Raw genomic sequence first — 13341 nt, forward strand, 5'->3', positions numbered from 1 at the left:
AGAAATTTTGTTGCATTTTTCTGCACTGTAGGATTTGTGTCCCCCCCCCCACACACACACACAAGCCATTGTGTCTACTGTGGACAACTGCCTCATGCCTTCCACAGAAGATTCTAGCACAAAGAAATCATTCAGTTTCTCAGCAATCTCCCTACCTTCCTTGGGAAAACCTTTTGCTCTGTCATACAATAGCCCAGCCTCCTCCACTGAGCTAGTTTCCTGTTTCTAATGTATTGCAAAAATGTTAACTCCCTTGTTCATGCACAGTGGACCTGATCTCAACTTCATGGAACCAGAATTCATGCTTTCTTTGCTGGAAGGAGTTTGTTCTTTCTATTGTTGCTGGTTTTATTGAGCCACAGAGAGGACTCTGGTCCATCAGCCAGCAGTTCAGGACTCTTTTGCTATCCTATGGAACAGACAAGCAAGGCCTGAGCACAAGCAGACAATCTTCCCAACAATTTGTGAGACTCTTTCTGTTTCCGTTCTTTCTTCCCATCCTGCTTCTGCTTCATCAAACACTACAATTTACGCTGGATAGGTTTCCCTGACCTGGATAGCCCCAAGCTAATCTGATCTCGTCAGATCTCAGAAGCTAAGCAGGGTCAACCCTGGCTCGTATTTGGAAGGGAGACCTCCAAGGAATACCAGGGCCGTGATGCCGAGGCAGGCAATGGCAAACCACCTCTGAATGTCTCATGCCTTGAAAACCCCACCAGGGGTCACCATAAGTCACATATGACTTGAGGGCAAAAAAAAAGTTGCCTTGCTGAAGTTGCATAATTGCTTAGGGGCTTTATTCTTCTTAAGTGAAACCCAAAAACCAGTGAAGGTATTTTGGGTTTATGTGGCTGAGCTTGTGAATTTAGTGAAGGAAATTGTCTGCTCTTTGGCATTTGAAGGCATCCTGCGTCTCGTCTCTGAGCCAAACATAACTTTTGTTGTTTCACATGAAAAGGCCTTGGCAGCTGAAGCAGCATCCCATAATGCAAAATAAATTAATCATGCCCGTTTCACACTTTCCAAAACGATTGGAAATCAGATTGTTGCAGCAAATTCAGTTATTTGCCTCCTCAGCAACTGAGTCACTTCAGCCAAGACATCTATATCTTGGAAACAGAAGGATTATCTAAGGGAACTCAACTTCATATGGAATTAATACAGCAAAACACTGCAAATTTATAAGTACAAGTGGGTGGGCATAATAATTTACAAGAGTGGTGTCATCTGTGAGGGGCCCTGGCTCAGTGGTAGATCACCTGCTTGGTATGCAAAACATCCAAGGTTCAACTCTTGGCATCTCCAGCAAAAGGGCAAACTAGTGTGAAAGACCTCTGAGGCCTGAGACTCTGGAGAGCCATAGCCAGCCTGAGCAGACAAGGGTAGGGGAATATCCATGACCTATGAAGACATGTCTTCCCAGCTGTCTCCACGACCATCTCTCTAATCAGAGTGGCAATTCTAGAATGACAATTTTCTTCCTCTCTCATAATACTAGAACGTGGGGGCATCTGCTGAAGCTGGAGGGTGAGAGATTCAAAACAGAAAAAAGGAAGTATTTCTTCGCACAACACATTGTTTAATTGTGGAACGTCCTGCCCCAGGATGTGGTGATGACTGCCAACTTGGAAGGCTTTATGTGTGAGGTTCTCCAGCCAACCTCGGCAATCCCAAAAAGTCACTCGCTCAGACAGGCAGGTCAAAAGCAAAAGTAAACGTTTATTCAGGAGCCACAGGATACAGCATGAACAATCTACAGATTCAAAGCTGCTAATGACATTTCAACCTACAAAGCATAACTTTAAGCACAAAGCATTCTGGCGGCTTGGGAATTGGGAGATAACGACGCTGGTGAGAAACAGGGAGTAAAAGCAGGGAGGGGGGCGGGGAATGAGCTCAGTCAAAATACCGGAGTTGCCCGTTGAAAGCTCAAGGACGAGTAGGGGGGGTGAGCGGGGACCATCTGGGCAGCTCAAAGAAACGAAACCACATATACACTGAAACAGAACCGGGCCTAACTCATGTCAAGAGCCCGCCTGAGCAGTGCAGCTCCTGACATTATGGACATGTTCATGGAGGAAATGAATACTAGTCAAAATGAATACTAGTCATGATGCATAGCTATTCTCTACAGTATCAGAGGAGCATGCCCATCCTGTGATACATAAGCAGGATGCTGCTGCAGTCATCTTGTTTGTGGGCTTCCTAGAGGCACCTGGTTGGCCACTGTGTGAACAGACTGCTGGACTTGATGGGCCTGGGTCTGATCCAGCATTGGTTTTCTTACATTCTTATGTTTGTATGACTACAAGGCACACACAGTTTCAACTATTGGAAGGTGTCTCCTTCCTCCTGGGGAAGATGGGCTATTTAACTTACCAAGAAAGTTCTAGATGGACCACTGGCAGTCAGTGTCAGAGCCAACCCCCAGCAACTCCACCATAACTGCCATTGGGCTTAAGTCCTGACTGGTCAGTTCACCAGTAGCCTCCTCCTGCTCCTGAACAGCCAATGTTGTTGATGCTGTTGGACAAAGCGATCAGCCATCACCATGGCAGCTCCTACCTCAGAGCATGCTCAGCTAGGCTTGTTCCTGGGCCATTTAAACTTTTCAAGTTGACCCTGGCCCCACTCTTACTTAAGAGGTCTTCAGGGAAGGAAAAGGGTTTCACCACTGGAGGTGAATTTTCAAAGTCTGTCTGCTGTTACCTACCACAGAGAGGCTGGGGGAACTTATAAATCTGCTCCCTCTTATGTTCTCTGATGAAAGGGAAGCTTTCCAAAGTCTGCTGGTGATCTTCCACATGAATTCTACAATAGTATCCATCTAGGAAAGCTCAAAATGTACTCTTCACATTGCACCAAAACACCACTGTTCAGCTCCTCCAAAGAACCTTGGAACTCCATTGTACACACAAGCTGTGCCATGATTATGATTCCTGTCCTGGTTAAGAGCAGAGGACTCTAATCTGGAGAACCGGGTTTGATTCCACACTCCTTCACATGAGCGGCAGACTCTAATCTGGTGGACCAGGTTGGTTTCCCCACTCCTACACATGAAGCCTGCTGGGTGGCCTTGGACCAGTCACAGTTCTCTCTGAACTCTCAGCCCCACCTACCACACAAGGTGTCTGTTGTGGGGAGGGGAAGGGAAGGGAAGGGGATTGTACACTGGTTTTAGACTCCTCAAAGGTAGAGAAAGGTAGATCCTTGGCTCCATCATCAACAAAAAGGGAGACTGCATCCAAGAAATCAGAAGGAGATTGAGACTGGGAAGGGCAGCCATGAAGGAGCTAGAAAAGATTCTTAAAGTGTAAGGATTTGTCACTGGCCACCAAGATCAAGTTAATTCATGCCATCGTATTCCCTATTACTGTGTAAGGGTGTGAAAGTTGGACATTGAAGAAAGCTGACAGGAAGAAAGTAGACTCCTTTGAAATGTGGTGTTGGAGGAGAGTGTTACAGATACCATGGACTGCCAAAAAAACAAATCATTGGGTTATAGATCAAATCAAGCCTGAAGTGAAAATGACTAAACTGAGGCTATCGGGTTTTGGTCACATTATGAGAAGACAAAAGTCACTGGAAAAGACAATCATGCTAGGAAAAGTTGAGGGCAGCAGGAAAAGAGGAAGACCCAGCAAGAGATGGATTGACTCAATAAAGAAAGCCACAGCCCTCAATTTGCAAGAGCTGAGCAAGGCTGTCAATAGGGTAGCCAACCTCCAGGTAGTAGCTGGAGATGTCCTGCTATTGCAACTGATCTCCAGCCGATAGAGATCAGTTCACCTGGAGAAACGGCTGCTTTGACAATTGGATTCTGTGGCATTGAAGTTCCTCCCCTCCCCAAACCCTGCCTTTATCAGGCTCCACTCCAAAAACCTCACACCGGTGGTAAAGAGGGACCTGGCAAATCTAGCTGTCAAAGATAGGACATTTGGAGGTCTTTGATTCATAGGGTCGCCATGAGTCGGAAGCGACTTGACGGCACTTAACACACACACACAAAGATGGAGAAAAGCAGGGTATAAAAACCAACTCCTCCTCCTACTTCTCCTACTCCTTCTTCCAATTACAAGTGTGCTGTACTCAATGTACTTAATCAGCACCTGTACCCAGTGCCTAACATTAATCAATGAATTGTCTGCTCTGGCATGAGAAAATGCAGTGATATTTTTTTCTGAAATAGGACCTACCTCAAGAATATCAGCAATTGGTAATAGATAGCCATGTGGCTGATGCTCAGACAGTGGTCACACACCTAAGAGCTTGCTGTATCAAGGGCCTTGTGTCAGGACCGGCCTGGCCTGAGAACGGAGTACTGTGGTTTAGCCAGGTGCTAACCCAAGGTCGCAACTGTTATGCTGTCTGTCATGCCTATCTTCTGTGGGAACTGAAGGGTTGCCCTAGCAACCGGAGGTGGCCTGACTGTGTAGCCTTTCTTCTATAGATACAATCCTCTGTAGACTGCATCCCATTAGAGTCCTTCTAAGTTTTCTAGCTTCTGCAAATTGTTGTATATTTCCAAATAAACCAGCTTTCTTAGGATTTCCTGCCTATGGAGTCTGTTTATGGATTTGTCAATGAACACAGAGCTTACATTAGGACTCTAATCCTCTCCAACTTTTTTATTTTAATTTCTTGTTTTCCTACTGTGAGTGTCTGTATTCTGGCTGGGGCCAAGATGTGGCTTGAGCCCGGGAGGAAACCCGTTGGCTTGCCGTCCGGGAGGTTGCCCAGCAGGACGCCACTTCACTGACCCTACTAGGTGCCAGGGCAGTGGACATGGAGTCGGTTCTACGGCAGCGCCGGTGCCTTGACAGGGATTCCCCGAAGTGGAAGGAGACCTGCCGGCAGCGCAGCCTAGAAAGGGCGAGGAGTAGCAGAGACAGGCTGTTGGGTCGATACCGCCATGCAGGGGGGTATGCGGCAGCGGACCCTGGAAACGAGATGTGCCTGAAGGGGCCTGATCCCGCGCCCTTCTTCCTCCTGACGGAGCAGTCGGAGACGGCGAGCCCTGGTCGACCCCATTTGCACCAAGAGGCCGAGCAACTTTGGGCAGCAGTAGCAGCCGATGCCCAGGCCGCCGAGTTGGCAACGGCTCTTACAGCCACTCGAGTGGTGACTGCGTTGGGAACGCGAACCGAGGTCCCGGAGGTGGGAGAAGAGACCTGGTCCTTATCCTTGGTGTCCCCTGAACCCATGTTTTACGAACTCCCGAGCAGTCTCACGGCTCGCCGGCCGTGGCTGACTAGAGCCGACTGCCACAGCGGTTGCAGGACCCCACTGAGGGAGCACAAATTGTGGTGTTTCCCAAGATTGGCGGGTTGAAGGAACTGGGGGCGAAGTGCAACTTCTGCAGTGGCAGAATCGGGACCTCAGGGAACGAATGGCCCACATGCAGGGTCAACTGGATGTTTTGTGTTGCGAGTTCAAACAATGGCAATGCGCTTGGCAGCTCCCTGCATAGGGTCCCGGGCCAGCTTCACCAGTGCTAGCGCCCGTCCAAATGGCACCAGGACTACCTGGAGCACCCCAGCCGGCGCCAGGATTGCCTGGGGCGCCAGGGCAACCGGGGGTGCAGCCGCCTGGAGGTTTGGGACTACCTGGAGCACCCCAGCCAGTGCCAGGAGGTTTGGGACAGCCAGGGGGGCCGCTACCCGGAGCGGGAAGCCCGCTCAGGCGGCATTTCCACTGCCCGGAGTACCAGGACAACCAGCAGTACTGCCGCCTGGAGGCGAGGGGCTATCCGCAGCGCCGGGATCACCGGGGGTGATCCTGCAACAGTGGCCACAGCCCCTGCCACCACTGTTTGTCCTGCACGGGGGCCTATGAGTGACTATGGATCTGCCGAAACTCTCCTCTGCTTTTTGCATCAAGTGGATAGCTTTATGAGGGAGCAAGGACATACCTTCCCCATGGAGGACAGCCAGGTTAGGTTTGTCTCGTCCCTCTTGGAAGGCGCGGTGGCAGAGTGGATGATCCAGCAGTTTGATCTCCGGGCCCGATCCGTGCAGAGTTTGAATGACTTTATGTGAGCGCTGCGAAGGCACTTTGATGACCCGTTCAGGGGGGGAAAGGCCAAAGCTGCCCTTTTGCAACTGCGCCAAGGAACCTCATCAGTCCGAGAATATACTAGTGAGTTTCAACGACTAGCAAGTAAAATTTTGGACTGGAGTGAAGCCACCCGACTTCAATACTTTCAGGAGGGACTGCACCCCGAGATTTTGTATTAGGCGTACATGCAACGGGACCCCCCGACTCTCAAATAATGGATCGCACTTGCCGAAGAGGTGGAACATCGCAGGCAATCTCTTTCCCTGGTGAGGCGCAGAGTGAAGGAAGGGGAACAAAGACAAGACTGTACTGCAACGAGAGTGCCCACTCAACCACCACGGAGACCAGTCACATTCTCCCCGTGGAGGGCCATATGTGTTCAAACAGGAGCCTGTCTCATTTGTGGTGCTATAGACCACTTTGCCGCGGCCTGCCCGTCACGTCAGGAATGGGCCATTCAACCTCCCCACCCGGAGAGCGCGCCCTGGGGCCATGACACCCGACTCAAGAACACACCAGGGAATCGCGCCACCGGCTTGGGTGTCCAGATCCCCTCTGCCCTTCACATGAAAGAGGCAGCCTTCTCCGACCCATCGGGGTTCCGGATTACAAATACTACAGTCCCGGACGGGGACAGTGCCGCCTCGTCTGGGGGTGACGAGAAATGGATTTCCCCAGCACTAAACCTGGATGTTACTGAGACCCGAGAGCAGCCGAAAGACCAGGAAAGACCCATCCCGACTTCCAGCCGACTCGCTCCTCCACAGATGGTGAGCGAGGTAGAGGAAACTGTTTTCTTGAATGTAATTTTACAGCATTATAAAGGAGGTCCTCAACTACCAGTTAAGGCTTTAGTAGATTCTGGGTGTGCACGCACTTTGATCAGTGAGGACACCTTCAAAGCCCTGAATGTAAAAGCAGTGCAGCTACCCCATCCCGTTCGTTTTGCTCAAATGGATGGCAGTGACGTTCGGGGGGGACCAGTGGATCAGTGCACCGGCAGAGTGGCCATGGGGATAGGCCATCACTGGGAACAAATCCATTTTACCATAGTACTAGGCATACACTACACCATAGTGTCAGGGGCGAACTGGCTGAAAGGACACAGTCCCTCCATTGATTGGGAGGCCAGAACAATTGAATTCGCCCAACCTCGGTGCGAACAACACCGCCGAGAATTTGCCGTAAGAACGCCTGCTCTTGTTTCCAACAATACAGTTTCCAACCCCTCCCAATTACCTCCTGAGTACCAGGACTTCACGGACGTCTTTAATGTGAAAGAGTGTGACTTCCGGGTCGGAGGGGGAACTCCGCGGAACGCGCGTTGAGTAGTGTGCCGGCTTGAAGCGGCCGGGGGCTGGGAAAACGGCCCCCTACCATCTGGCAAGCGGCACCCCTCGGTGCAAGAGGGGATGCTGGATCAGGCGCCGGTCACTCTGACGGGTGCAGCTGAGAAGCAGGCGCCATTTTAAACAGCAGCCGGGAATCGCGGAGGAGAATCTCCGATATAAGCAGAAAGTCTTTTTTGTTCTTTTTTTAATTTACTCTACTGAAGTCACAACTGAGGTGTTTGACAGTTCTGCTCTTGGAAATTAAAGTACTGATTTTACTGACTATAACTCTACTAACTGCACGCAAATTGAAATTGGGCTTTTTGCCAGCTTTGGCGCAGCACAAAATTTACTCTGCCAGGCACTGCCAGACTTTGAAACGCATATAAAAGTTAAGGTGACAAGAACTGGCATGAAATAATTAGGCAAAGAAGATAATGTGTTAGAAACTCTCTCTGAGGTCTGAACTATAAACTGTGTGACTTTCATCTACAATAAAAATCCCAAACTGATGTTTTAAACAATAAACGAAATTCCCTCCCTCTTTGTGGATTACAAATCTCAGCCAGACTTGTCTTTTAAGTTCAATGGGAGACAAAGAAAAAAGAAACACTCCAAAGAATTTTTTAAAGACACTAAACAACTGCAAGTGCAGCAAACCTTTAAACAACACAGAGGTTCAGCCTCCAGTATAACACCAGCTACTTCACCTTCTCTAACAGGCACCTCTATTGCTGTGAAGATGGCTGATAAACCAAAACCTGAACTCTTTACATGAGTTGCTGACAAAAACTTTTCAGGAGGTTACAGAAATGAAACAAGAGCTGAGTCAAAATACTGTAGCCATCTCTCAAAATACAAATGCTATTGCTGCCTTGCAAGATTCAATTTCAGCTATGACTGCGTCAGGATAAGATGGAGACCAAACTTCAAAAGTGTACACAGGACAATAAAGATACCAAAAAGTGGATTGACAACCTGGAAATGTCGACGGAAGCAGCTCAGGAAAGGGAAGAGAAAAGGGAAGATCATATAGCAATGCTTGAACTTAAAATAAAGGAAAATTCTATTCGCATATGTGGTCTGAAAGAAAAATCTGAAGGAAAATATTTTTTTTTAAAGGATTCGGATTTATGTTGGAAATACGGAAAAGATAAAGGAACATTTATGCATGCATGGTGGATCTGTAAAAAAAATAAATTTTTTTTGGAGAAAAGTATTAAATGAAACCAACTATTTGATTAACTCTAAAGTGAAGATGGATTCTTCCTTTTGTTTATTGGGTATACCTAAAGACAAATTAGACAGATGTGATGGAGTCATATGTCAATATAGTTTTGCAGGGGCAAGAATTACAATAGCTAAAACCTGGAAACAAGTAAATAAACCTTCAATTAATGCTTGGAGAGAGAAATTATGGATGTATATGCGAATGGCCAAACTAACAGAGTCCTTATGTGGGAAGAATATGGAAGGCTTTAAGAAAACATGGTCAAAGGCCGTCGCATAGTGGGACAAACTGGCAAAAATGAATTTTACTAATTTAGTTAATGAGTTGTAGATAATTGATTAATAGTTTTTATAATGTTTTTATTATACTTACTGTTTAAAACTGTCAGAACACTTCTCCGGAAGTCCAATCTGGTGATGGGACACTGTATTAAGGTGGGTGGTGGTTTTTCAGGGCACTATGAATTCTGTAACCTTTGTTATAATAAGTAGCTTTAATTGTTATGTAAGTGCTCTTTTGTATATTCTTTTTTGTTTTATTTGTATGTTTTGTTTTGTTTTATGTTATAAAAATAATAAAAAATTATATATATAAAAAAACATGAAAGAGTGTGACGATCTACACCCCCCCCCCCATCGCCGGTCGGACTGTGCTATTTTGTGCATCAGCTGCTGCCAAAACTGCTCTATAAATTGGATGAAACTCATGGAGTACAAAATGCCATAGATCTAGACTACAGCAGTGCATTCACTTAATGAGAATTCCCAAATGTTACCAGCTGCAACCCCATTCAATCCATTGCTGTTGTGTCTTGTGGACTTCAGGTGAAATGGTTGGAGCCACCCAAGTGTGGCCCTGTGTGTATTGGAGCTGGTAGGGCAATGAGATCCTATGCTACTGGTTTGCAAAATAAATAATAAAAATAATAAATAAAATAGGAATAAAAATATTAAGCTAGATATTTAAGAAACTTACAGTGTCAGCTAAGATAGGGTTGTCAGCCCCCCCCCGGCCACCAGCAGGGGGTGGGGGTGGGGTTGTTGGCTCCTGGTTGGGAAACGCCTCGAGATTTGGGGGTGGAGCCAGGGGAGGGACGGGACCTCAGTAGCGTACAATGCCATAGAGCCCGCCCTCCAAACATCCATTGTCTCCAGTGGGGAACTGTTCTCTGTAGTGTGGAGATTATCTGTAATTCCGGGGGATACCGAGGTCCCACCTGAAGGCTGGCATTCATACCCAACAGAGATTCTGGTAATGAAAACAGAGAGGCTACAAGCCAGCTGCTTTTTCATCTGTACAATTTGGAGGGGGTGTTCACTCTCTCCTGGAGAGGGAAGATCTGCTCAGAACTTTGAAAATGCCTCATAGACTTCCCAGTAGCTTTAAGACAATTAAAAGCTATTCAACCCTATCAGCATTACAGAATCATCAAATGCTGACTTAAGACTTCTTTTCAAACTGTACACCCAGCTTCTGCAATCTATCCCCTGGGTTTTTAATTTTATATGTAGTGCTTGGATTTAATATTTACATCCTTTCCATCTGCAAAGTTAATTTAGAAAATGAACCAAATTAAAATGAATTGAGCACAAGCCATTATTTTTCTTGTCATTGGCAATAATTTAGTAAGTGCTGAGGGGAAAGTATCAGTCAGAACTGAGACATAGAACTCTTGGACAAGTGGAACAATTCAATATCCAATCCATTTGTTTGTTTGTTTTTTGGGGGGGGGTGTCCAACAAAGTGGATTGATTTAAAATCAGCCAATTTTAATCACTTCAATGTATTCTTTAGAGACTTCCTAAAGAAAAGTGCATACTAATTGATCACTGTACCCATGCAAACATTGTGATTTAAAACCAAATTAAGCATTTATGCAACCGCAGGAGGTAGGCCATAAGGGAGCAATCCTAAGCAGGTCTAGGCAGAAGTAACTCTCATGTTAGTCAATGGGGCTCATTCCCAGGAAACTGCCACTAGTCTGTGTCCAAACAATGTCATCCCAAGCAGAGTTACAGCCTCGTAAGCATGCTGACTACATAGAATGGTATTCTTCTTAGTGTAGGGTATTCTTCTTAGTGTAGGGATGCCAACCTCCAGGTGAGACCTGGGGATCCCCTGGAATTACAGCTCATCTCCAGACTACAGAGATCAGTTCCCCTGGAGAAAATGGATGCTTTGGAGGGTGGACTCTATGGCACTGTACCCACTGAGAACTCTGTCCTCCTCAGGCACTATCCCCAAATCTCCAGGAGTTTCTCAACCAGGAGCTAGCAACCCTACTTCCACCCCCTACCAGTGGACATGGGGGACTTGGCAACCCTATCTTAGCTTGACACTGGAAGTTTCTTAAATATCTAGCTTAATATTTTTTTATTATTTCAGAAAGTGATGTACAATTCAGTGCTTATTTTTAGATAGTTTAACAACCTAACCCCAAAGAGAGCCTCTTTTACAACCTGCAGCCGTGACAGTGGTTTGTAGACTGCTGCTGGTTGGAATCAATGTCAGAAGATGCTGCTTCTTTCCTGTATTCCAGTCTGCTTTATCTTTCCCCTTCCCCTTTGTCAAAGAACTGTCCTGCCCACCCAGCAAAAAAAAAATCTTAACCAGAAACAAAGGCTGCAATAGCTACTGGTAAAGGTACCAACCTCCAGGTACTAGCTGAAGTTCTCCTGCTATTACAACTGATCTCCAGCCAAAAGAGATCAGTTCACCAGGAGAGAATGGCCGATTTGGCAATTGGACTCTATGGCATTGAAGTCCCTCTCCTCCCCAAACCCTGCCCATCTCAGCCTCCGCCCCAAAAACGTCTTGCCGGTGGCAAAGAAGGACCTGGCAACCATAGCTACTGGGCAGATCAGTGTTCGCCATGAGAAGGTAAAGGCCCATGTTCTTTGATTTATGTTTATAATTAGAGCAATAAACCAACAATGGTGAAATTAGGTGGATTTGGATTCTACACTTAATGGTCTTGTGTGTGTGTGTTAAGTGCCGTCAAGTCGCTTCCGACTCATGGCGACCCTATGAATGAAATTCCTCCAAAATGTCCTATCTTTGACAGCCTTGCTCAGATCTTGCAAATTGAAGGCTGTGGCTTCCTTTATTGAGTCAATCCATCTCTTGTTGGGTCTTCCTCTTTTCCTGCTGCCCTCAACTTTTCCTATCATGACGGTCTTTTCCAGTGACTCTTGTCGTCTCATGACGTGACCAAAATACGACAGCCTCCGTTTAGTCATTTTAGCTTCTAGGGTCAGTTCAGGCTTGATTAATCTATAACCCACTGATTTTTTTTTTTGGCAGTCCACGGAATCCGCAACACTCTCCTCCAACACCACATTTCAAAGGAATCTATTTTCTTCCTATCAGCTTTCTTCACTGTCCAGCTTTCACACCCATACATAGTAATAGGGAATATGATGGCATGAATTAATCTAGTCTTGGTGGCCAGAGTCACATCCTTACACTTCATAATGGTCTTAGGGGTCTCATTGTCCTGATTAATGCCAAGCATTCTGGGAACTACAAATCCCAGAATGCATGAGGGGAAGGAAGAGGAGGAATAACAATAAAAGCAAAATGGGCAGAGCTCATCCATCTCTAGTTACACGGGTAGGTTAAGATTTATCAGAAGAATACTAATGTCTCTTGATGGCTGGGAATTCCTCACCTTTGCTTTTGGAATGTGACACATTTTAGTTTGACAGAGGGGCAAACAAAAAGTTTGGAGCCAAACCTGAAGCTGTGATTTAGAAAGCTACACAGGTGAAGGTAGAAAGCTGCAAGTTGGCAGAGGGTGAAGCACCAGAATTCACACTATGGGGATTGGATTCTTGGGGATCTGATTTATGGTTAGTGGGTCTGCTGCTTGCTGTAGAAGTGTCTATGTGCTTCCATTATGGTTTGCAAGTATATATGTACATAAACCCAATCCAATGAGTCTCTATTATGCTCTTATACAAATGAAATTCAGCTCTGCAGCATTACATCTGGAGCTTCTCGCCACTCAGGGAAGTGGGGTATACAATGTTCAGCAATCTATTTGATGTTTTATATTAGTTCCAGGTAGGGATGCCAGACTCCAGGTGGGACCTGGGGATCCTCTGGAATTACAGCTCATCTCTAGACTACAGAGAACAGTTACCCTGGAGAAAATGGATGGTTTGAAGGGTAGACTGTATGGCAGTGTACCCCATGGAGGTCCCTGTCCTCCCCAGGCTCAATCGCCAAATCGCCAGGAGTTTCCCTACCTGGATCTGGCAATCCTACCTCCTCATCTCCCACCGGTGGCCAGGAGGGACCTGGCAACCCTAGTTCCAGGATATGAGACTCCAGAGTAGACTGGAGTAGACGGAGTAGCTCCAGTCCAGGTTTTATTCATGTCTGGAGATAACGTGCTAGATGAACTGATTTGAAGGACTGTAGAAGGCCTTGTGTTCCTTTATTCATTTATCCTGAATAAAGTGACCAGATATTTATTAAAGAGACCATCAGCATCTTCTTGGATAATTACAGCATCTTACAAGGTACATATAACAAGATCTTCAGGCTTACCTACTTCTTGTTAATGGAGATCAGCTGGAGTAGATGTGCATTCCTCTTACTATGATAACTTGGGAGGAGAGGGTACAGAGAGAAAATGAAACAGTGGGGGTCTGTAAAGTTTAGGGTTGTGAGCTCCAGGTTGGGAAATACCTGAAGATTTTGGGGGTGGAGCCTGAG

This window comes from Euleptes europaea, chromosome 9 (assembly GCF_029931775.1).
Source record: "Euleptes europaea isolate rEulEur1 chromosome 9, rEulEur1.hap1, whole genome shotgun sequence".
Classification (NCBI taxonomy): Eukaryota; Metazoa; Chordata; class Lepidosauria; order Squamata; family Sphaerodactylidae; genus Euleptes; species Euleptes europaea.